The sequence below is a fragment of the Lactuca serriola genome, chromosome 3 (genome assembly GCF_051521515.1).
Source record: "Lactuca serriola cultivar US96UC23 chromosome 3, Lser_US96UC23_V15, whole genome shotgun sequence".
Classification (NCBI taxonomy): Eukaryota; Viridiplantae; Streptophyta; class Magnoliopsida; order Asterales; family Asteraceae; genus Lactuca; species Lactuca serriola.
The window spans coordinates 69,343,495-69,369,743 of record NC_136410.1 but is presented as its reverse complement, the minus strand read 5'-3'; the positions used below and the strand labels follow the sequence as shown (position 1 = coordinate 69,369,743).

Below are 26,249 nucleotides of genomic sequence, written 5' to 3'. Positions count from 1 at the left end.
AATATAATGTCAAATACAAATGATCATTCCAGCAGTAAATAAATTTAATGAATTGCTAGTATTGCCTAAAATTTATTATAGAAAAACAAAACACAACATTAAAAGGAATATGTGAGTAAGTTCTCATTTCATAGTCTCCATGACAGCTTTAAGCCTTGCAACTTCACCACTTGAAGATGCATCCATCTCATGAAATTGCATATCCTTTTATAGTTATATGCACATCTTTTTTAGAAATAAGTTCATATTACATACATATAATATATAGATAGCTAATAACTTAAGATATATGTAAAGTGTTAACATTTACCTGCAAAAGCATGGTTAACTTGCTATCTCTGAAAGGTACATGAGAATCACCATTGAAAATAGACTCTACCACTCTCTTCAATGTTGTATTACATTGATTAGTCTTTGCTATTTGCAATGCAAGTAAGATGAATCAAATTTTTAGTGGTTTTGTAGTTCAGACAAAATTACTTGCATTTTGGCTTCAAATCCAGTTTACACAGCTTGTTCTATATTTTTGGACCCAACCATGTCAAAATTTTTCTCAACAGCTCTTGGAGTAACTCCACCATCTTCATGAAACTCACCATTCTGTACACAAAGAAGAAAACATATAGTCCTTATGTTATGGTTTGATCATTCAAGATTTGATCTCAAAAATCAAAAGTTTTGACCTTGCATTTCCTCATTCACCTTCCATTGTGTTAATTTAACATAATGTTAATAAAATAATAATAAGCTACCTAGAATTGCACCATATACCATTTAAATGAATCATTAGAATGATAAGTGCACTATTCGGTGGCCCTGCCACTGCCACCGCATCACACATCTGAATCAAGTCATACCCATAATCTTTGTTTTTTCAACCCGACATTTGATTTTGGTAATTCTAGAATTGTAAAATATATAAGAAGTGATACAAAGATATGATTTAGAATCATACCTTTGTAATCACGAAAAACAATTAGGATTAGTGTACGAGCAGGCCTTAGAGAGTTATCCATGTTTAATGAAACACATAGTGATTTTGGGGCCCACCATTTCTATATCACATCTCACCATCTTTTCCCCTACCACAACTTTTAAATGATCATATGTATCCTCTTTTCTCTTTGATGTATGCACAACTCCCCTGATATCACAACAAAAAGGGGTAATTTATTTAATTTAACTTGCTTTAAAGTGGAAAAGATTAAAATGTTATGAACCTTGTATCATTGATGAAGAACAAGTCCATCACCATCCTATCTAGGGCGGTGGATACTGTAATTCTTTGAATGCTCAATTCATGATCACAAACAATGTGTGTTACATTTATTTCAAATATTTATTTCATATAACAACCAAAATTATCAACAAACATGTAACATCCATAAAAATCATGATAAATTTAAACTTTTTAAAACCAACCAATTTCGCAAATTGTTTACAATCAAAGTTTTCAAAACAAGTTCAACATCAGAGTCTCAAAAAATCATAAGTCAAAAAACATGAGGATGTGTACGGTCATGCCTTCGCCTTCCCAGGATCATCTGAAGTACCTGAAACATAACGCAAAATTGTAAGCCAACGCTTAGTGAGATCCCCCAAAGTACCAACACATAACATAAGCATAATAGAGACAACATGCATACAGAGCCTTCAACCTGACTGGAACGCCCCACCTGTCTACAATTTATCTGGTACGCTCATGTCACACCCCAAAACCGGAACGACGGAAACGTTCTGGGGTGGATGACGTCATGTCAAGTATCACAACACATGCATATAGTAATCAAAGTACAACAAAACATTGCATTAATAGTAATAATTTTACATGGTTACATTACATAATATCAAAGTAATACAAGAAAAATATATAAAGTGTAGCAAGGTACTTAAGCCATCTTCATCAGCAGCTCCAGCGGATGTACCTGTCTAATTGCTGACCTGAGATTACAAGTTATTTGAAAAGCGAGTATCAGCATTTTTACAAATGCTGGTGAGTTCATAAGTATTTAGTGTCATTTAGTCAAATAACTTTAATAAGTAGTAGTTTAAGTGTTTTCAGTGCATCAGTGTTCTTTCCAGAAAATCCTATATTTTCTTTAAATAAAGCAGCCTTCTACCAAGACTGTTCAGTGTAATGTGGTCAAAGGTAGTTTTCCCCTAATTGCTGTTATTATTAAAATACTGAATTTGATTATTAAAGAAAGCAAGAGACATCAGGGAATAACATATGCCTCAGCAGTGAGGACTGCTGACTAAGGCAAAGAATCATAGACTCTAGGAGGGTATGGAACTGACGACACGCCTGGTTCAGTCTAACAAAGGGGAGACATAGACCCCAGAAGGTACCAAATGAAAGATACAGTTGGTAAGGTCTAAAACAGTGAATATAGACCGAAGACGATACCAAATGAAAAGTATCTCTCGCAAGGTCAAAACAAAGACTACAGACCCCAGACATTATCAAATGAAAGATACAGCTAGCAAGGTCGAAACAGAGACTATAGACCCCATACAGTATCAAATGAAAGATACAGCTAGCAAGGTCGAAATAGAGACTATAGACCCTAGACAGTATCAAATGAAAGATACAACTAGCAAGGTCGAAACAGAGACTATAGACCCCAAACAATATCAAATGAAAGATACAGCTAGCAAGGTCAAAACAGTGTGACTCTGAAAAGTGACATCAGCATACAGTATAAATTGCTGACGAAATACCGTTACCTTAAAGCCATGAATTATAAGGTAACCCAGGATACTCGTAACCATACTGACTAGAGTTCCAGACGCCCTACAAGCATCTATATAATGTGACATTTGTCACCCCTTGGCTTGGTGCGCCGTGGACTGTAGCTAGCAGTCAGGGTGCGGGGGTGTCAATCCCGTATAGATCTATACACACAATGTCCACTCTCCCTACAGGAGACTCTGGTTACCAACAAGACGACAGAGAAGGCCGTGTCCTGAAGATGCATCCCAAATAGTGGGTTTCTAATGAAAGTACTGAACTAGAGGTAGAGACTTCCCAGTAGTGGGTTTCTAATGAAAGTATAAAATAGAGGAAGAGACTCTTAACTGAATTGACCGAAATAACCCGTATGTCTAAGCTTGTATACATAGTATATAACTAATGAATCAAACGACCTTCGGATGGACATCCGATCCCACCAGACCACATCTCAATGAAGAAAAGGAAATAGGGCGGACAAACCTTCCTAAGTCCTTCAACCATTATTTATATGCATCTACACCAGCACAGACATACATCTAACTATGCTTGAGTGGGTATCAAGTAAAAGTGATTCTCGTGAAGTAGGAGTGTCTAACAAGTGAAGTAAGAGCGGTCGCAAGTGAAGTATAAGTGTCGGATAAGTATAAGCGCATCGCGAAGTGGAGATGACCACAAGTGAAGTAAGAGCGTATCAAGTATAAGTGAAGTAAAGTCGATCTCAAGTATAAGCGAAGTAGACTCGTATTACTAAGTAAGAGTGTGAATAAGTATAAGCGTCATTAGGTATAAGTGACTTCAGGTATAAGCGAAAGCATTACAGAGTAGGAGTATAAAATAAGTATAAGCGAAGCAGCAGTAATTAACAATTAAAAGTATTCATGAAAACCTTTGAAAACTTTATTACTCAGGAAAATCGCATTTGTATTCTTTGATAAAATAGGTGTGAAAACCTTTAGAAATCTTTGGGAATCTTTTATAAATCAGTTTGAAAATGAATCTTTGATAAGCTATAAAAGTAAGAACTTGAACAATTTAAAAACCCTTTTTGAAAGCCATTTACAGTGTCCTACTCGGTAAAACAGTGTACAGTGGGAAAATCTTGTGCATGCGGGTTATCAATCACATGTGATTGATATGATAACTGGCATGTCTAACTTGTAATCCCCCCTATAAAACATTTAAAAGCATTTAAAAGGTTCATTCAGGGGTATGAACTCACCTGGTGTAAGTAGGTCCGACGGAAGTGCCGTTTGGGCGTTCGGGGGTCACGCAAGGACTTGAACACACACAAGGACCTATTTTAACATATGATAACATATTTTCACATACAATTAGCATATAATATACTAATTAAACAATTATACCCATTCAAAGGAGTGGAAAACACTTTTGGTTGAGTGTTTGGGGTCCCGGGTAGCGTTTAAGGGTGCTAAGGGTCTCTTATCAGTTGTGGAACTTTGCTAAACTCGAATATCAAGTGTGTAAATGGATTTAAAGCATTAACATGGACCAATATTGGAGTTTACGGCCCAACCTAAGGGAGTTTACGGCCGTAAACTCCCAAGGTCATAATCCTTGGTGTTTGATGCTTCTAGCTTGTTCCTTGATTTATTCTAAGCACTTTTCCCAAAAGGCATGAGTGGAATTGAGGCCTCTAAGGGTACTTTATAGGAGTTTACGGCCGTAAACTCTCAATATTTGAGTTTAGTGAAGTTTTAAGCCCCTATTGCCTTCCTAGAATTTCCTTATGAAGTTTGATGCTATTTTGGGTGATTAAAACCAACATTTGAGGGGGTTTTGGGGAGTTTACGGCCTAGATAATGCTTGGGTCGTAAACTCCAAGAAATCCCTCATTTTCCTTGTGTTTAAGCCCTTAAATCCTTCCTAGCATTTTATAGAAATAGCCTATGGTCATTTGGGGGGCAAAAACTAACTTTTGGGCATGATTTAGGGTGTTTACGGCCTTGACCATTGTCTGGGCCGTAAACTCCTTTCTTTAAATCATTTTGGAGAGTTCCAATGGTTTAAACTCAAGAGAATAAGTCCCTAAATTATGTGATGAGCCCTAGGATGAGTTTGGGAGTGTTTTTGGGACATTTTGACATGATTTTTGAGGAGTTTACGGCCTAAGCTTGTGCTTGGGCCGTAAACTCTTGTTTGTGTCCTAAATCCATGCATTTTAGTGTTTAAACACCCCTAGGATATATCCCCTAATTATTTCCAAGCTTATGGACAAGTTTAGAGGCATGTTTGGCACCATTTTAGGGGTTTACGGCCCTAGAATGTTCCTGGGCCATAAACTCCTGATACCATGCCTTCTTGGATGATTTTTGGGCTATAAACATAAATCAATACGTTTAGAATACGCTAGGGTAAGTGGACTTACAATTTGGAAGCGTTTGGTTACGAATTCGGGGCGAAAACGGGTCTAGAGAGAGAGTTTAGAGAGAGAGAGTGTAAAAAGTCTCCAATGGACTCCACTCACCCTTATATAGGTTTCACAGTCGGGGCTCAGTGGAATTTTACCCGATACTGCCGTTAAACGGTGCTTTTGGTCGCACCCGATTTAGTGGTCGTAATAATAAAACTTGACATTTTCCCAATAAATGGAAATGTGTGTCCTGTGTTTTTATCTCCTTTCATCACGACTTAACGGCATGCTAAAGGTAATCAAATGGAATGTTTATTAAATTGATGCCCTCTAATTAACGGAACTTTTATATAGTGGAATATTCCGTTAACAGTAACGGGGAAATGTAACGGAACAACTTGGGTTGTCACAACTCACATAACCTTTAGCATGACTGGTACGACTCACTGGGCCTTCAGCCTATCTGGAATGTTCTGTGGGCCTTCGACCTTCATAGTACTCCTCTCGGGCCTGCAGTCTATCCAGGACGTCCTGGGTCTCTTGGCCTTCAGTCTACACTGGTCCGCCTCAATCCAACCACACATAAACCATGTTGACATATACATAACATATAACCAGTCAACAGACAATTAGACAGATCTTATAGACAACTAAGCATAGAAACATACTATATACTAGGATACATACAGATCTAACACATCACTACATCATACCAACATGCAATAAACCAGGATAACAACCCAATAGGCCGACCTTGGCGTTTTCGACCCAAAAGTACAGTGAGGAAAACTCACCTCGCAAACTGAACAAAAGCTTGATGCTGTCTTGACTCCGAATCTCAGCTCTCTAACTGACACCTATTCCCAACAGATGACCAATTTCCATCAAAATCCCAAAATACCCAAAATACCCTCAAGGTCAAACTTGGACAAACCAATTAGGTCAACTGAGTTAGCCTAACCGAGTCAACCCAACCGATTCAACTCGACCGTGACAACTGAGGGTGTGTACGTGGGGCATACTCCAGAGGTACACTGGCGTACATGAAGCCTCGCAGGTTGACCACCATCGGGGTGATTGACCTTGAATGCAGGGCGTACTCTGAGTATGCGGGTTGTGCCCTTGCAACTGCAAAAATTCCATTAAGAGCTTAATGGCTTAAGCTCGTATGTCTAAACTTCATATCCATGGCTAAAATACTCTCATGAGTCATAAAGTCTCAAACTTTATGACCTAGCATGTCCAATAAGTGCTTAACACAAGGTCTTATTCCATTAAGACATTCTACAAGATGCATGAAGCAAAACTTGATGGGTTTTGAGCATTCTAACACTCCTAAGTGTACATGCAACCCTAAATACCTTGGATCTATGTTTTCTCTATTATACATGCAAAAAAGAACTTTCCAAGGTATTCATCCTAACTAGAATAATAACATTGATTCATATGAATATATCAGGTTAGAATTACATACCTCTTTGATGCAGAATGTCTTCATGAAGCTTGAGTGCCTAGTGCCCCAAGTGTGACACCTCAAATGGTTCACACAACACCAAATACACATGGAATGACTTGAGAGAAAATCACACTTCATGAAAATCGGTTAGCCCTTTCTATCACACATAGTGACCGATTTTGTCAACAATAAGATGCTTATATAGTTAGTGACAATTAGTGTAAACCCTAATTGTCATGGATTTCCATTTCCTTGGATCTATGGGTTCAAATACACCATGGAGCATCCATGGAGCATCTTATGGGTTTTAGCCCAACTTGATAATCCATGGAGTCTTAGCCCACTATACAAGTATGGATGATTTACACAATCAACCCATATATTTAATTAGTCTTCTTTTGATCACTTAATTAATCCTAGATTAATTCTTGATCAATTCTAATTAAATAATCTTATTAATATATCAGAACTTATAATATATTAATAAACCTTAAGTGTTATTTCTCTCATTATAGTCTATCCAAATGCATGATGCCATGCAACCCAAATGGACCATGCCGGGTTGGGTCAAGTCTTACCAATTATAGTTTTGGACTTAGACATTAATCCAACAGTCTCCCACTTTGATAAGTCTAAAACTATTATTGCAAGTATGACTTCAAGAACCAACTGGCAATCCTAGCTCTCAAAAGTTTCTGTCGAACTTTGACCTTGCCGATGATCTATGGCCTTTGTGAATGACTTGTCCATTAGATAAGGGATCATACATTCCTCCATTCTAGATATCATACAGACTGAGACTTGGATTATAATCATTCTCTCTGTCCATTTGTTGTTTCCCGATTTCCGATTTATGATGACTGACTAATTGAACAAATCAAATCAGTCTAGGCCCGGCCGAGCACTTACAGTTTCCATAACCAAATCATCAATGGATAAACTTCGACTCATATGGCTTGTTCTACTACTTGTTGAATCATACACAAAGGCACACTTTATAACATCGAGTTACCAATGTGTTTTCGTGCAATCAATGTATAACCAACTCATAGTAACAACTCATATCTCTAGGTTTGAAGAATATAAGATATTATCATCTCATGATCACTCGTGATAAAATCCATGAAGTGATTCCAATGAGCGCGGGTTGAATCCAATACTCATAACTTATGAGTAGTCATGAGTGTTGTAGCACCACCTTGTCCAACATCTTAGACCTCTACAAGCCCAACCCATGACAATCTTGATTCATATCTACTTCCAACATATGACCGACTGTGGATGGTTTGAATAACTTAGTTATTCAGGAAGAACGGCCTAGTTATTCTGGAAGTCAAAACATGCAAAATGAAATACAAGAATAATTGAATCCAATATGTTCTCAGAACTTATGAATATAAATAAAACACCTTTTATTTATCACCATATGATTACACATTATTCATTGTATACTGTTTTAGCTATCAACTTTATTCTTGAATTAAAACAATAGTTATCCCATGCCCCAAGCATGTACACTATGTTTTCTAAACACTAGTCATGCCATACACCAAGTATGCATACTATGTTTGTCTATGATCTTTACTTTGTGAACTAGATTGACTGAACATAACTTCAACGATTCTTTTTTCACACTCCCAAATCCTTATCGAAAATGTTAGAATTCCAAATCCTATCATTTACCGAAATCTGTTAGATTCTAAACTTATATGCATTGATCCTCTTGTAATGATTATGCACAAAGTCACAAGGACTTGACAAAAAAACATTACAGAGAATTCCAAAGTATATCAACTCCTTGGAAACATCCTTCTTGCATTAAGTTTTTCTAATCTTACACAAATTGAACAATTTCTAACTTTGAAACATTTCCAAATTCCCCTTTTGACTATCACTTCTGAAACAGAGTTGCCTCTTTTCAGAATATATCAATATGGTCCTTCCAACCATTAACACTATACTTCCAACTATCCCTGAGCAACCAATCTTTGGTAAACCTTAGATTGTCCTCAACAATTGCTTAATCCTTTTAGTCTTTTCCAATTCTAGACCTTTTCCCTTCTTAATGCCCCATGCATTTGGAAAATTTTAGAAAAGATGAAGATAGCACATGTAATCGATCCTATATCCGAAGCATATGGGACACGATTCATGATGTCTCACATAAAGACTAAACCAGTCTTTTGCTATAATATTTCTATTTCAATTTGCCAAGTTCTCATAATTCATATTATGAAAAGGGATGCCGTAATCATAATCGAATTTTAGAACGCAAATAATGGACCCATATATAGAATTTCCTTATGTTGAACCATTCCAACATGAAATTCATATATATTCTTGACTAAATTTGATTAAAATCTCAATTTAAGCTTTTAGAATTGAAATGAAGTATAATTTCCTCTCCCTTAATTATGGCAAAACAACATTTTCCCATTTGAAGCCTTTTGTTTTCTATAATTAACATTGCTAACTTGCAACCTTTATCATAATTATCATGCTCCCACTAACATGATGATTATTAGCATAACACTTATGCTCCCACTAGCTTTGACATGTACTCAGAAATCAACTGAACTTCTAGAAAAACAATACTTTATTGACTTTTCTTACCAAAGTTCAGATTTCTGATACTAGATTGCTTTGATAAAACTTTATCAATATCATACACCTTATCTTAGATAGCTCACAGGTGTGTCTAAACAATTTTAAGAACTATGAAAAGGGATGCCGTAATCATAGTCTCGAATGTTTAGACCTTTACCACTTATCACAAGTCCATGTTAGTGTGCCGGTTAACCACACATGCTCCACTAACGACTTTGAGAATGCAAATATCACACTTGCTACCTAGCTAAAATCTACTTAGTGAAAGTGTTTCCTCACCATCATTTTCATGAATCGGAGAGAAACCTTATGACACTTAAATTTAATGGTGTATGTGTTCTTATCCATGTGAATTGTCAAAACCATAGTCACAAGACAAGGATAATGACAAATCCAAACTCATATGGACTGAACTTAATCTTAATTTCTTGCCATCTGGCAGCTCAAGGGCCTGCCATTGCTTCCAAGTTGTTGTGCAACCAATTGAGAACTCTAAGAACTCATATGCAAAGCCAACTTTAATTGGAATGGGCACATAATATGTCAACACGATAGGTTATAAACCTCAAGTCGTGTGCTAGTGAAGAACTTCAGGTTTTATTCTTGATTAGTTCTTGAGACTTTCAAGATCTTTAAGACTCCCACTGTCCTCTTGATATATAAGACTCTCTTGTCAAATATTCAAGAGATAGTGTGGATTCTAATCAAGACAAACACTTCACACAATTGGCCTTAGTTGGTCTTTGTTTTATCCAAAACATCACAACTTACCAATTTCAAATGTACAAGAGTAGAAAACTTTTACTTTTACATTTGACAAGTGTTTTTAAACCTTCTTTAAGACATGTCAATCAAGTTACAATCTTGGAGTATGATTCTAAGAATTGTTTTGGAATGAAATATGACTCATCTTCTTGATTTAACCACTTCAACAATTCATAACTCCTCTTCTTAGCTACCAGAATGCACATAGAGGATGAATTGTGATAAGGTCTCTAAATCATTAAGATGATTATATAACATGATACTAAAGTACTCTCCCATCTTTTTAGATTTGAGAAACTTTTATCCTTCTGCCTAATTTGATTCTTCTCATTCGTTCTGCCATACACTGAAATTTTTTTCCAATGCTTCAGAATTATACTTAAGCCTGTAAGTATAACCATATTTACTAAACTTTAGTAAATCATGACAAATAGTCTTATCGATCTTTTGTGGTGGACTTACTCAGTGCACAAGAATGTGTACTCGATCCCTTAGTCCGTTACTAGAGTCACACATCCATATGAACAAGTAGTTAGTCTTAATTTTTCCAATTCTTGAAGGTTCTCATTCATCATGCTATACAAATTACATGATTCCAAGTTTCGGTCCAATTGAAACTTGCGTGATGAGAATCTTTCCTTATTTGGTAAATTTAGACACTACCACAAATGAAAGAATCAAATTCATATTTCCACTCTTGCTCTTAATGGAATCTTATAAGCAACACAGTTTTTCACAAATGCCATTGTAAGGATATTTTAAAATAAATAAAATCAAAAGATTTACCTTTTATTTTAAAACTTTGAGGAAAAACTCATCCTTACAATCCATATGAAAACTTGGTGTTATCTATTCCTAAGCAAAATATCATAACTCCTAAGAAGTAGCTCAAGAATCCGATCTTCAAACTATGCACTAGAAATCCATCTACGCCATCAGATTCAACATATTCTTTCTTTAAGTTTCTTCACTTTTTATTTGATTCTTAAAACATCAAGATTTGACCCAGTCACATCATATATCAAAAATCTCAGAATAGAAACTTAGCGGAGTTAGATAGTGGACTTTACCTGAAGTAGAGTCAAACTTATTGACTTTAACATCCTTAGATAAATTTGGCAGCTTCACAACCAATGCCCCTTTCTTTGGCAATGGACCCTTGATAATGGGACTATCTCAGACTTAGCCTCTCTCATTACCATTTGGTCAACCAAGTTGACTATGGCCGATCCCTTTCCATTGGGAATAGAGAGCTTTACTGGATATCCAATGTCATCATTGTCAATGTCCATAAAGTTTTAGGAAGTTGATCTTAGCAAATAGATAAGATCATTAAGGGTCTTGTCATAGTTTGTTTCATAGGAGTCCCAAAGGAACTCACTACGTGAGTTAGAAAGTAGTTAAGCCACCAACTTTCTCAAGACTTTGACACCCAACTCTCACGGCTTGTCAATACGTGACTACATCTCCAAGACGTGATCACACATAGACCTCTGTTTGCCAATAGGGGTTGAGTGACCTTAAACTTTTCAAGAACTTGTGGGTTAGGGAGAATAATTGGAGGAGGTGAAAGAAGTATGATTTCCATGGGACATCATCTTCATTTTAGGAAAACTTGTTTCAAGAGATTTGGGAAGATCATCTTTTGGGAGATATTCAATATAGTTGATTTAAAGTCCTTAATATAACACCCAATATGAAATATTAAGGCTAGGACCCAACACAATACTTTTATAACTTGGAAGAGGGATGCCGTAATCCAAGCTATAAAATATTTGAAGGTAGGTGAATGACGATTCACCAATTTCCACCAAGATAAACGAAATGTATTATTAGGTTTTAATTGGTTTTGAAACTCTTATATTCTTTTAAGATTCATTGAACTGTTCAATGGCATGTTTCAATCTCGAGTGTGCCCTTCAGGTTTTGTGACTGGGATGCCGAGGATCACAAAACAAGGTGTGAATAACCATGCAAATATACTTGGTACCCTTAAGTGTTTACCCCTCAATCGATGTGCCGGTTAACCACACACGCTCGATCGATACTATGATAAACATTAAGTTATCCTTTGCCTACCTTGTTAAGTCCAGGTTAGTGTGCCGGTTAACCACACACGCTCCACTAACGACTTAAACAAAGTACAAAGTGTAATTTCATGGATTAGTACCTTATTCACATTTTCATAAGTAACTAAGATTGGGTATTTATAAAAGGTTTAATTACTTAGTATTTATCATTAATAATTTTTATGAAGGGAGAATTCTAGTCCTTGTCATACCTGTTCGGCTAACGACCCTCCACCAGTCAAGGAAGCGGTGGGTGAGAGTGGACACCCATTAAACTACCATTTTATAGGCAGTAACCTTATACCCCCTTATAGACGGGCTTCGTGAATGAGGCCAACTAACGGTAAGACTGACTTTACTCTTATACATATATATAAATATTATTAACTTATAATATTATAAAGTATAAGGGTTGAATTTTAGCTTTTAAAATTCTAAGGGCTAACTTGGAATTAAAGTATTCATAAGTGAACACTTTTCAAATTCCAAAACTTGAGGGCAAGTTTTGAAACTCTTCAAAACTAATTAATTCCATAACTTATGTGTTTAAAGTAGTTTTAATTAAAAGACTCTTCAAGTTCCAAAACTTGAGGACAAGTTATGTAAGACTTTAAACTAATAAAAGAATGTAACTTTTCTTTATTTTGTAACTTATGGAATTAATTAAGGTTACACATTTTATTACCTAATGACGTGACTCTTGAACCTCCATAACTTGAGGACAAGACTCTTCAATTTTTGTAACCATTTCCAACTTTTATGAGTTTTATGAAACTTAAATGTGACTTTTCATATAACTTGAGGACAAGTTACAAAAACACATTTTAGAATCAACACTTAGATTAAAATGGATTGAAAACACATAATCAATTAACTTTTCTATTAATCTATCCAACTCATAAGAACAAGATAATTCAAATCAAACTTTTTCATGTAATTAGTCTAAACCTTAAACTAATACAAAGCATGAATCTATTGACAATTATCTTTGAAATTGGATTAGCATGAACATTACCACATCAAAAACAAGTTTATAAGTCCAAAAACATCTTAAGGTAATGTTCCTAGTCCAATTCTAGCCAAAACAATCAAATATATGCTGTCTGGGGGTCCAACTCGTCGAGTGCACGAACCAACTCGGCGAGTTGGATGTTTTTTTCCTTGGACTCGATGAGTCCATCAGTGGACTCGGCGAGTCTGCTGAGCAGACAACATCAAAATTCGATTTTTAAGCCAATTTTGCAAGTATAATAAGAAAACAAGCCTAGGCTCTGATACCACTGATGGGTTTTGAGCATTCTAACACTCCTAAGTGTACATGCAACCCTAAATACCTTGGATCTATGTTTTCTCTGTTATACATGCAAAAATGAACTTTCCAAGGTATTCATCCTAACTAGCATAATAACATTGATTCATATGAATATATCAAGTTAGAATAACATAGCTCTTTGATGTAGAATGTCTTCATGAAGCTTGAGTGCCTAGTGCTCCAATTGTGACACCTCAAATGGTTCACACAACACCAAATACACATGGAATGACTTGAGAGAAAATCACACTTCATGAAAATCGGCTAGCCCTTTCTATCACACATAGTGGTCGATTTTGTCAACAATAAGATGCTTATATAGTTAGTGACAATTAGGGTAAACCCTAATTTTCATGGCTTTCCATTTCCTTGGATCCATGAGTTCAAATACACCATGGAGCATCCATGGAGCATCTTATGGGTTTTAGCCCAACTTGATAATCCATGGAGTCTTAGCCCACTATACAAGTATGGATGATTTACACAATCAACCCATATATTTAATTAGTCTTCTTTTGATCACTTAATTAATCCTAGATTAAGTCTTGATCAATACTAATTAAATAATCTTATTAATATATTAGAACTTATAATATATTAATAAACCTTAAGTGTTATTTCTCTCATTATAGTCTATCCAAATGCATGATGCCATGCAACCCAAATGGACCATGCCGGGTCGGGTCAAGTCTTATCAATTATAGTTTTGGACTTAGACATTAATCGAACAAAACTAACCACTTGGAACCCATTTTTATGACTTAAGAACCCTCCTAGGGTCTGAAAGGACAACTCAAAGATCAAGAACATGCCATATTCAAAATCTAACATTTTGGGACCAAAAAGCTCCATAAATACACCAAAAACTAGATCTATGAGCTAGAGGGATAAAGTTGCAAGCTTTTTACCTTAGAATGGTTGCAAATGAAGTAGAAATCCAAATCCAAGTGTTCCACTCCTTCAAGATGAGCTTGGCTTCCTTCCTTCTGTTGGATTAATGTCTAAGTCCATAACTATAATTGGTAAGACTTGACCCGACCCAACATGGTCCATTTGGGTTGCATGGCATCATGCACTTGGATAGACTATAATGAGAAAAATAAGACACTTATGGTTATTAATATATTATAAGTTCTAGTATATTAATAATAAGAATAATAAGATTATTTAATTAGTATTGATCAAGAATTAATCTAGGATTAATTAAGTGATCAAAAGTAGACTAATTAAATATATGGGTTGATTGTGTAAATCATCCATACTTGTATAGTGGGCTAATGCTCCATGGATAATCAAGTTGGGCTAAAATCCATAGGATGGTCCATGGATGCTCCATGGTGTATTTGAACCCATGGATCCAAGGAAATGGAAAGTCATGACAATTAGGGTTTACCCTAATTGTAACACTATATAAAGATCTTATTCTAGACAAAATCGGCCACTAGTATCATCTAGAGAGGGCTAGCCGATTTTCATGAAGTGTAGAATTCTCTCAAGTTATTCCAATTGTATTTGGTGTTGTGTAAACCATTTGAGGTGTCACACTTGGGGCACTTGGCACTCAAGCTTCATGAAGACTTTCTACATGAAAGAGGTATGTATTCTATCTTGTTATATCCATTATTTTATATGCTAGATTAGGATAATACCTTGGATGTTCATATTTGTATGTATAATAGAGAAAACATAGATCCAAGGTATTTAGGGTTGCATGTACACTTAGGAGTGTTAGAATGCTCAAAACGCAACAGTGGTATCAGAGCCTAGGCTTGTTTTCTTGTTATACTTGCAAAAGAAGCTGGAAAATCGAGTTTTGATGCTTTCTGCCCAGCAGACTCGCCGAGTCCAAGGCAAAAAGCATCCAACTCGTCGAGTTGGTTCGTGCACTCGACGAGTTGGAACCCCAGACACCATAAATTCGACTTTTTTGGCTGGAATTGGACTAGGAACATTACCCTTAATATGTTTTTTTGACTTATAAACTTATTTTTGATGTGGTAATGTTCATGCTAATACAATTTCAAAGATAATTGTCAATAGATTCATGTTTTGTATTAGTTTAAGGTTTAGACTAATTACATGAAAAAGTTTGATTTGAATTATCTTGTTCTTATGAGTTGCTTAGATTAATAGAAAGTTGAGTGAAATAGTTGTTTTCAATCCAAATTAATCTAAGAGTTGGTTCTAAAATGTGTTTTTGTAACTTGTCCTCAAGTTATATGAAAAGTCACATTTAAGTTTCATAAAACTCATAATAGTTGGCAAAGGTTACAAAAATGAAGAGTCTAGTTCTAATTAAATGGTTTTATGACTCCATAACTTGTCCTCAAGTTATGGAGGACCAAGAGTCTCTTCATTAAATAATAATAATAAAAAGTGTGTAACCTTAATTAATTCCATAAGTTATAAAATAAAGAAAAGTTAATTCTTTTATTAGTTTAAAGTCTTCCATAACTTGTCCTCAAGTTATGGAAATTGAAGAGTTTTTGGATTAAAACTACTTTAAACACATAAGTCATGGAATTAATTAGTTTTGAATTGTTTCAAAACTTGCCCTCAAGTTTTGGAATTTGAAAAGTTTTCACTTATGAATACTTTAATTCCAAGTTAGCCCTTAGAATTTTAAAGAGTTAAAATTCAACCCTTATACTTTATAATATTATAAGTTAATAATATATATATATATATATATATATGTATAAGAGTAAAGTCAGTCTTACCGCTACTACGCCTCATTCACGAAGCCGGTCTATAAGGTGGGTATAAGGTTGTTGCCTATAAAATGGCAACTTAATGGGTGTCCACTCTCACCCACCGCTTGGTTGACTGGTGGAGGGTCGTTAGCCGAATGGGTTTGACAGGACTAGAATTCTCCCTTCATTAAAAGTATTAATGATAAATACTAAGTAACTAAACTCTTAATAATACACAATCTTAGTTACTTAGGAAAATGTGAATAAGGTGCTAATCCATGAAATTACACTTTGCACTTTGTTTAAGTCGGTTAGTGGAGCGTGTGTGGTTAACCGGCACACTAACTCGTATTTAACAAGGTAGGTAAAGGGTAACTTAATGTTTATCATAGTATCGATGGAGCGTGTGTGGTTAACCGACACATCGATTGAGGGGTAAACACTTAAGGGTACCAAGTAATTTTCATGGTTACTTCACACCTTGTTTTGTGATCCTCGGCATCCCAGTCACAAAACCTGAAGGGCACACTCGAGATTGAAACATGCCATTGAACAGTTCAATGAATCTCAAAAGATCTAGGAGTTTCAAAACCAACTAAAACCTAATAATACATTTCGTTTATCTTGGTGGAAATTGGTGAATCGTCATTCACCTACCTTCAAATATTTTATAGCTTGGATTACGACATCCCTCTTCTAAGTTATAAAATAGTTTGTTGGGTCCTAGCCTTAATATTTCATATTGGGTGTCATATTAAGGACTTTAAGATCAACTATCTTGAATATCTCCCAAAAGATGTCTGGTTTAGACATTTATGATCTTCCCAAATCTCTTGAAACAAGATTTCCTAATGAAGATGATGTCCCATGGATAACATACTTCTTCACCTCTTCAAATTATTCTCCCTAACCCACAAGTTCTTGAAAAGTTTAAGGTCACTCAGGCCCCATTGGCAAGGCAAGGTCTAGGTGTGGTCACATCTTGGAGATGTAGTCACATATTGACAAGCCGGGAGAGTTGGGTGTCAAAGTCTTGAGAAAGTTGGTGGTTCAACTACTTTCTAAGTCACATAGTGAGTTCTTTTGGAACACCTATGAAACAGACTATGAAAAGACCCTTAATGATCTTATCTATTTGATAAGATCAACTTCCTAAAACTTTATGGACATTGACAATGATGACATTGGATATCTAGTAAAGCTCTCTCTTCCCAGTGGAAAGGTATCGGCCATAGTCAATTGGGTTGACCAAATGGTAAAGAGAAAAGCTAGGTCTGTGATAGTCCCATGTTCCATTACCAAAGCGTCCATATGTTGAATTGCCAAAGGAAGGGGCATTGGTTGCGAAGCTGCCAATTTACCTAAGGGTGTTAAAGTCAATAAGTTTGACTCTACTCCAGGTGAAGTCCACTATCTAACTCTGCTAAGTTTCTATTCTGAGATTCTTATTACATGATGTGACTGGGTCACATGTTGATCTTTTAAGAATCGAAGAAAAAGTAAAGGAACTTAAAAAAAGAATATGTTGAATCTGATCGCGTAGATGGATTTCTATCGCGTAGTTTGAAGATCGGATTCTTGAGCTAGTTCTTAGGAGTTATGAGATATTTATTAGGAATAGATAACAACAAGTTTTCATATGGATTGTAAGGATAAGTTTTTCCGCAAAGTTTTAAAATAAAAGAAAATTTTAGATTTTATTTATTTTAAAATATCCTTACAATGGCATTTGAGGAAAAATTGTTGCTTATATGATTCCATTAATAGCAAGAGTGGAAGTATGAAATTGATTCTTTCATTTGTGGTAATGTCTAAATTTACCAAATAAGGAAAGATTCTCGTCACCCAAGTTTCAATTGGACCGGAACTTGGAATCATGCAAGTTGTATCGCATGATGAATGAGAACTTTCAAGTATTGGAAAAATTAAGACTAATTACTCGGTCACATGGATGTGTGATTCAAGTAAACGACTAAGGGATCAAATACACATTCTTGTGCACTGGTCAAGTCCACCACAAAAGATTGATAAAACTATTCGTCATAGTTTACAAAAGCTTAGTAAATATGATTATACTTACAAGCTTAAGTGTAACTCTAAGACATTGGAAAAAGGTTCCATTGTATGACAGAGCGAATAAGAAGAATCAAATTAGGCAGAAGGATAAAAGTTTCTCAAATCTGAAAAGATGGGAGAGTACTTTAGTATCAGTTTTGTGATCATCTTAATGATTAAGAAACCATAGCACAATTAGTTCTCTAAGGAAATCTTAGTGCATTCTTATGACTAAGAAGAGGAACTTGAATTGTTGAAGTGGTTAAATCAAGAAGATGAGTCATACTTCGTTCCAATACAAGTCTTAGAGTCATATTCCAAGATTGTAACTTGAGTGACATGTCTTAAAGAAGGTTTAAAACACTTGTCAAATGTAAGAGTAAAAGTTTTCTACTCTTGTACAGTTGAAATTGGTAAGTTGTGATGTTTTGGATAAAACAAAGATCAACTTAGGCCAATTGTGTGAAGTGTTTGTCTTGGTTAGAATCCACACTATCTCTTGGATGTTTGACAAGGGAGTATTATAGGTCAAGAGGACAGTGGGAGTCTTAAAGGTCTTGAAAGTCTAAAGAACTAATCAAGAGTAAAACCTGAAGTTCTTCACTAGCACACGACTTGAGGTTTATAACCTTTCGTGTTGACATATTATGTGCCCATTCCAGTTAAAGTTGGCTTTGCATATGAGTTCTTAGAGTTCTCAATTTTTTGCACAACAACTTGGAAGCAATGGCAGGCCCTTAAGCTGCCAGGTGGCAAGAAGTTAAGATTGAGTTAAGTCCATATGAGATTGGATTTGTCATTACCCTTGTCCTGTGAATAAGGTTTTGACAATTCACATGGATAAGAAGACATACACCATTAAATCTAAGTGTCATAAGGTTTCTCTCCGATTCATGAAAATGATGGTGAGGAAACCCTTTCACTAAGTAGATTTTAGCTAGATAGCAATTGTGATGTTTGAATTCTCAAAGTCGTTAGTGGAGCGTGTGTGGTTTACCGGCACACTAACTTGGACTTGTGAGAATTGGCAAAAAGGTCTAACTATTATGATTACGGCATCCCTCTTCATAATTGTTTAGATACACAAGTGTGCTATCTAAGGGAAGGTGTATGATTTTGATAAAGTTTTATCAAAACAATCTAGCATCAGAAATCTAAACTTTGGTAAGAAAGTCAATGAAGTATTGATTTCTAGAAGTCCAGCTGATTTCTGAGTACATGTCAAAGCTAGTGGGAGCATAAGTGTTATGCTAATAATCATCATGTTAGTGGGAGCATGATAATTATGATAAGTATTGCAAGTTAGCAATGTTAATTATAGAAAACAAAAGGTTTCAATTGGGAAAAAGTTGTTTTGCTATAATTAAGGGAGAGGAAATTATACTTCATCTCAAATCTATAAGCTTAGATCCTGAGGTTTTAATCATTTAGTCAAGGATATATATATATATATATATATATATATATATATATATATATATATATATATATATATATATATATATATGTGAATTTCATGTTGGAATGGCTCAACATAAGGAAATTATGTCTATGGGTCCATTATTTGCGTTCTAAAATTCGATTATGATTACGGCATCCCTTTTCATAACCTGAATTATGAGAACTTGGCAAATAGAAGTGGAAATATTATAACAAAAGACTGGTTTAGTCTTTATGTGAGACATCATGAATCGTGTCCCAAATGCTTCGGATATAGGATCGATTACATGTGCTATATTCATCCTTTCTAAAATTTTCCAAATGCCTGGGGCATTAAGAAGGGAAAAGGTTTAGAACTGGATATGACTAAAAGGATTAAACAATTGTCGAGGACAATCTAAGGTTTACCAAAGGTTGGTTGCTCAAGGATAGTTGGAAGTATAGTGATAATTCTGGAAGGACCATATTGACATAATCTGCAAGGAGGCAACTCTTGTTCAGAAGTGATAGTCAAAAATGGAATCTGGAAATGTTTCAAAGTTAGAATTTTCAATCTGTGTAAGATTAAGGAAACTTAATGCAAGAAGGATGATTCCAAGGAGCTGATCTCCTTTGGAATGCTCTGTAATGACGGTTGTCAAGTCTTTCTGACTCTGTACATAATCATTACAAGAAGATCAATGCATATAAGTTTAGAATCTAACAGATTTCAGTAAATGACATGAATTTGGAATTCTTGCATTTGCAGTAAGGATTTGGGACTGTGAAAAGAGGATCATTGGAGTGATGTTCAATTGATCTAGTTCACAAAGTGAAGATCATAGACAAACATAGTATGCATACTTGGTATATGGCATGACTAGTGTTTAGAAAACATAGTGTACATGCTTGGAGCATGGGACGACTATTGTTTTAAATTCAAGAATAAAGTTGATAGCTGAAACAGTATACAATGAAGAATGTGTAATCATATGGTGATAAATAAAAGGTGTTTTATTTATGTTCATAGGTTTTAATACCATATTGGATTCAATTATTATTGTGCCTCACTTTGCATGTTTTGACTTCCAGAATAAACTAGGTTATTCTTCCGGAATGACTAAGTTATTCAAACCATCCACAGTCGGTCATATGTTGGAAGTAGATATGAATTAAGACTGTCATGGGTTGGCTTGTAAAGGTCTAAGGTGTTGCACAAAGGGCTACAACACTCATGAGTGCTCATAAGTTCTGAGTATTGGATTCAACCCGTAATCATTGGAATCACTTCATGGATTTTATCACGAGTGATCATGAGACGATAATATCTTATATTCTTCAAACCTAGAGATATGAGTTGTTACTATGAGTTGATAGTACATTGATTGCACGAAAACGCATTTGGTAACTCGGTGCTATAAAACGTGTCTTTGTGTATGATTCAACAAGTAGTAGAACAAGCCATATGAGTTAAAGTTTATCCATTCCTTTTACCTTCGGGATAAAAGCGATATCTGTGGGCCCCTCGATGATTTGATGATGACAAATGGAAGTGCTCGGCCGGGGCAGGACTGATTTGATTTGTTCAATTAGTCAGTCATCATAAATCGGAAATCGGGAAACAACAAATGGACAGAGAGAATGATTATAATCCATGTCTCAGTTCATATGATATCTAGAATGGAGGAATATATGATCCCTTATCTAATGGACAAGTCATTGACAAAGGTCAGAGTTCATCGACAAGGTCAGAGTTCGACAGAAGCTTTTGAGAGCTATGATTGCCAGTCGGTTCCTGAAGTCATACGCAATATTATTTTTAGACTTATTCAAGTGGGAGACTGTTGGATTAATGTCTAAGTCCATAACTATAATTGGTAAGACTTGACCTGACCCGGCATGGTCCATTTGGGTTGCATGGCATCATGCACTTGGATAGACTATAATGAGAAAAATAAGACACTTATGATTATTAATATATTATAAGTTCTAGTATATTAATAATAAGAATAATAAGATTATTTAATTAGTATTGATCAAGAATTAATCTAGGATTAATTAAGTGATCAAAAGAAGACTAATTAAATATATGGGTTGATTGTGTAAATCATCCATACTTGTATAGTGGGCTAATGCTCCATGGATAATCAAGTTGGGCTAAAACCCATAGGATGGTCCATGGATGCTCCATGGTGTATTTGAACCCATGGATCCAAGGAAATGGAAAGTCATGACAATTAGGGTTTACCCTAATTGTAACACTATATAAAGATCTTATTCTTGACAAAATCGGCCACTAGTATCATCTAGAGAGGGCTAGCCGATTTTCATGAAGTGTAGAATTCTCTCAAGTTATTCCAAATGTATTTGGTGTTGTGTGAACCATTTGAGGTGTCACACTTGGGGCACTTGGCACTCAAGCTTCATGAAGACTTTCTACATGAAAGAGGTATGTATTCTATCTTGTTATATTCATTATTTTATATGCTAGATTAGGATAATACCTTGGATGTTCATATTTGTATGTATAATAGAGAAAACATAGATCCAAGGTATTTAGGGTTGCATGTACACTTAGGAGTGTTAGAATGCTCAAAACCCAACACCTTCTTCTTCTATGGCACCAAAAACACACTTCTAAGCTTAAAAAGGATTTTCAAGGTGGTTCTAGGGTTACAAACACGTATGAGTGGGACAGAGGCAGTTTAGGTGGGTAAAATGAGGCCATATGTGTGCTTAATTACGAGACACACCCTAAAATTTATGGTTTCCTTAACTGGCAAGTACGCCTAACGTATACTGATGTACGCCCAACATACACCACGTACTCATGGTGTACTCCAAAGGCCATAATTATAGCAATGCCATTAGGGCTCCTTTGCACACTCTTTTGAACTTAGGGACTAAATTGCCACATAATAAAACTATAGGGTTGAAATTTTAAGTACCTTATCATCGAGATGTTACAAAACATGAAGGATCAACTCATGATAATTGAGTACCATGTAAGAGGCATTGACGATCATGCATTAAAACTTGAGGAGGAAGACATCTGGAGCCTTTGGTGGGAGCAATTCAGGTGGAGAATATATGAGAATGTTAGCTAAAGAACAAGAGGGGCAATCTTCAACTAGTATCTTCTTCAATAAACTCCACCGTGTGCTTGGTTTTCCGGCCGCCCAAAACACTATGTAACACCATTTTCCATCAGTTGATACATTTTTTCATCACACCGAACATAATCAAACACATAAATCTAGAATTAGGATTTATTTTATTCAAAGTTATGTTTTAGAAGCATTATAATGATATAATCTAATTGTGACATCCACTATTTTTCATAACTGAAAAAATTTCTTTACGCTTTAAAATTCATAATATCTTTATTTGTAGAAAATCCCAGTATATTAAAATCTTTTGAGTACAAATGATTGTCTCAAATGTTAAATCTTAAGTATGTTATAATTGATACACAATATGCATTACAACATAAAGACCTAACGACACTGAATACTATTACAAGTTTTCTCTTCAATCACTCTAGATCCTATTCAAGCCTTTAAAATTCTTAGCACTGCTACTTATGATAAATATAAACTGAGTGGATCAGGTTGAGAAAATTGGTGAGATAGATAGGGTTTTCAGTCTCCTAATGAGTTAATCATATTAAATCTTATATCTCAAACCTGCAAAACCAACTGTTATTAACAACATAAATATATCTCAAAACAATCTACCCCATCATGCCGATCCTCACATAATGATCCTATACAATGATCTTAAGATCTATCCTGATGGATCACTATAAACAAAAAGTTGACTATACTGCTTCGGAGATTCCCTGGTAGCTAATGAGGATCAAGAAGACAACAAATACGAGGAATGAAGTACATCGATGAACTCACAATCCAAAGACCCCATATAGTATGATTCATCAACACCTACAGGTAATGAGTTGGTTAGTGCTTCATCGGACTGTCTAGAATGGTCGATGGTCACCCTTCGTCATCTTACTCTGGAAGATGACTTGTCACAATTTCGTATGATACATACCGGTCATCCAGGCACCTATCGGTTGCCCAATATAGAATTCCATTTCTGATTGGCTATTGAGGAGGGTGGATACTAATATAGTACTCATGGATGTAACGTGTAACCCACCAACAGAACCCACCCAGGGCTCATGATATCATCGCAAAAATAGAGTTCTACTCTTCGTTCCCATCTCACACATACACTTACTCCGATGCAAACCAATATCCAAACTTAATTGTACTAAGCATCTCATCTGGGTCTTATGATTCTCATACCACAACCTCAATTTCCTGCCTATGTAATATCTTTACATTGCAGGGTATAACTAACACTTTTCAACATAACTCAAAACTAAGCATCATTTATAAGTCTTATCTCATCACTAGGCAAGACTATAACACTTATAATCAACTTCCAATACCAACTCTGTTTAGCAAACCCTATCCTAATTTTAGTGTATATATTTAGTACAAAGTATTAGGTATTTTATCTTCTTAGTAATAATACTTTTTTACTATTAAAATGTGATAGTATCATATATACATCTTAACACATTTAGAACCATATCTGGTTTACATGATGTATATCATCAAATGTACATCTAACACATAATCCAGTCAATGAACATATAAATTACATATAAACTTTCAATACATATTTAATACTTTTTAATAATACTTCTATCAAATCATGTTCATGAAGTAACTATATAGTGACCTGATTGAGGTGGTAGGTCCTTGGATTGGCCAACTCCTTGCCTAACACATTAGCTTGTCTCTTTTAAATAACCTAAATACGAATATTACTATGCTTCAATATTCATTCATATTTTTACGGGTTTTATAACTATTCCAAGATTCCTCAACAATTCCAATGAATACATTAAGATCTATCAAATAAAGAACAATCAGGTAAGATCATATCGTAGGTAGGATCCGTTTGGTATACAGAGTATACTGTTTAAAAATTCCATTTTAAACACCTCACTAGATCTAGCCTAGACATCCCTACCATAAATAGATCAACAAGTATGATGACTTGAAATCACTGATAAATCTTATTTATAAATTCATAATAACGACGATGAATATAAATATAAGTTATACTTAAAGTGTAGTAAGTGTAGCTTAACTTATTGAGTTTTCTAACAAAAGTTTAGAAAGTTCGCACGTAGAACTTTGACTTTGAATACTCCTTTTCTTCAGGATCTCTGTTGCTCTAGAGCCTCACTAAATTACTCCAAAAGCTTAAGAAATTTGGACTTGGAAGTGGGAAGATCTAGAGAGAAATTGAGTGAAAGTTGTGAGGAAATTGGTTATGTTCGAGTGCTATTTATAAGATGTCAGGAGCCAAAAGCGCATTGTGCTTTCTAATGGGAACTTCGCTCTTTTGTGTAGGTGGAAAGGGATGAATCAGGTGTCGACACGTGTCAGATTATGGCTAGTCTGCGTCGCCTATGCCGGGTAAAATCGTGAATCTTCTAAAAATCATATATTTCGCATATGAGCTTCATTTTCGATGTTCTTTAAATCCACGCGTATCTATCGATGAGTACTTCAAGTTTCATTGATACTCCGTCAACTAATTTATTCCTATTTTAAATTTACTAATCTATGAAGATTACACTACAAAATACCGTATAAAATTCCTAACTTCCTCGTATGAATTCCATTATCGATGTTCTTTATGTCGATAGATTGGTATTTATGAGATCTTCATCTGTCATTTACATTGTTTTGGCTAACACCCAACCAATTGAACTTTCAATTTCTGTGTCGCATACTGTTGTAAGAAACTTCAAAAAATTTGAACTTATTCATACGAAGTCAGATTTAGACATTCTTTATGTTCACGCTCTTAGAATTACGATTAATACGGATTTTATTTAGATTACTTAGCCTAATAAACAACCTATCTCCGATTCATATTTACAACACACTTTTTCGTATAGGGTTGAACTAGAGACTTCTAAATATCGTAACTTCTTCATGCGAAGTAAGATTTGAGCATTATTTATACCCTCGGAATCATCATTGCATATACTACAACTTTCATCAAGATTATTTATCCTAAATAATCTTTTATAAAAATGCTATTTTTTATCGTTTGGTGATAAAAGGTCTATATAGTCTGTAACACGTACGGATAACTATGACTAAAACATCTAACCCTAACTTACGGGTGTGACACTAATCCTCATCGAATTGAAATGATGAAAATATTTAAATAATCTAATATTTTAATATTGATCAAAAGAAATATTTAACTAAAGGAATAAAAAATGGAATCACAATAAAAGGTTGAAAACGAATCTAGAGTTCAAAAACTTTGCTAGTTATCATTTATTAAATAAGAAATCTAACAGTCTGGAATCTTAGGGCATCGGCGACAACGAAATCAAGCTAGAAACTTGAAACCTGTGTGGCGGCGATGACTAATGGACTAAGAACTAAACAAAGGTAAGTAAAAAAACTCATCAATCAAGTTTGTTTAGTTTTGGGAACTTTCAGATGAAATCGAAAAACAATCAAAGCACCCAAAATATAAATACCAAAGAATTCAAGTAGCAGCAGAAAAAAGTTGAAATTTTTTTGAATATCGAACGATGCTCAAACTGAAAAAGAGGAGAATGTGACATAGATCACAATCAAGACTAGTAATTGTGATCATAGTAACTTCATCTTCCTTCTCTGTTTGCTTGATTATCACAACGTCTTCGTATAGTATGCCCAT

At 35.1% G+C, this 26,249-nt stretch overlaps 1 pseudogene; it reads right to left on the bottom strand.

The window, feature by feature from the left end:
* Positions 1–123: 123 nt before the first annotated feature.
* LOC145095360 (ACT domain-containing protein ACR10-like) lies at positions 124–26,249 on the bottom strand (annotated as a pseudogene).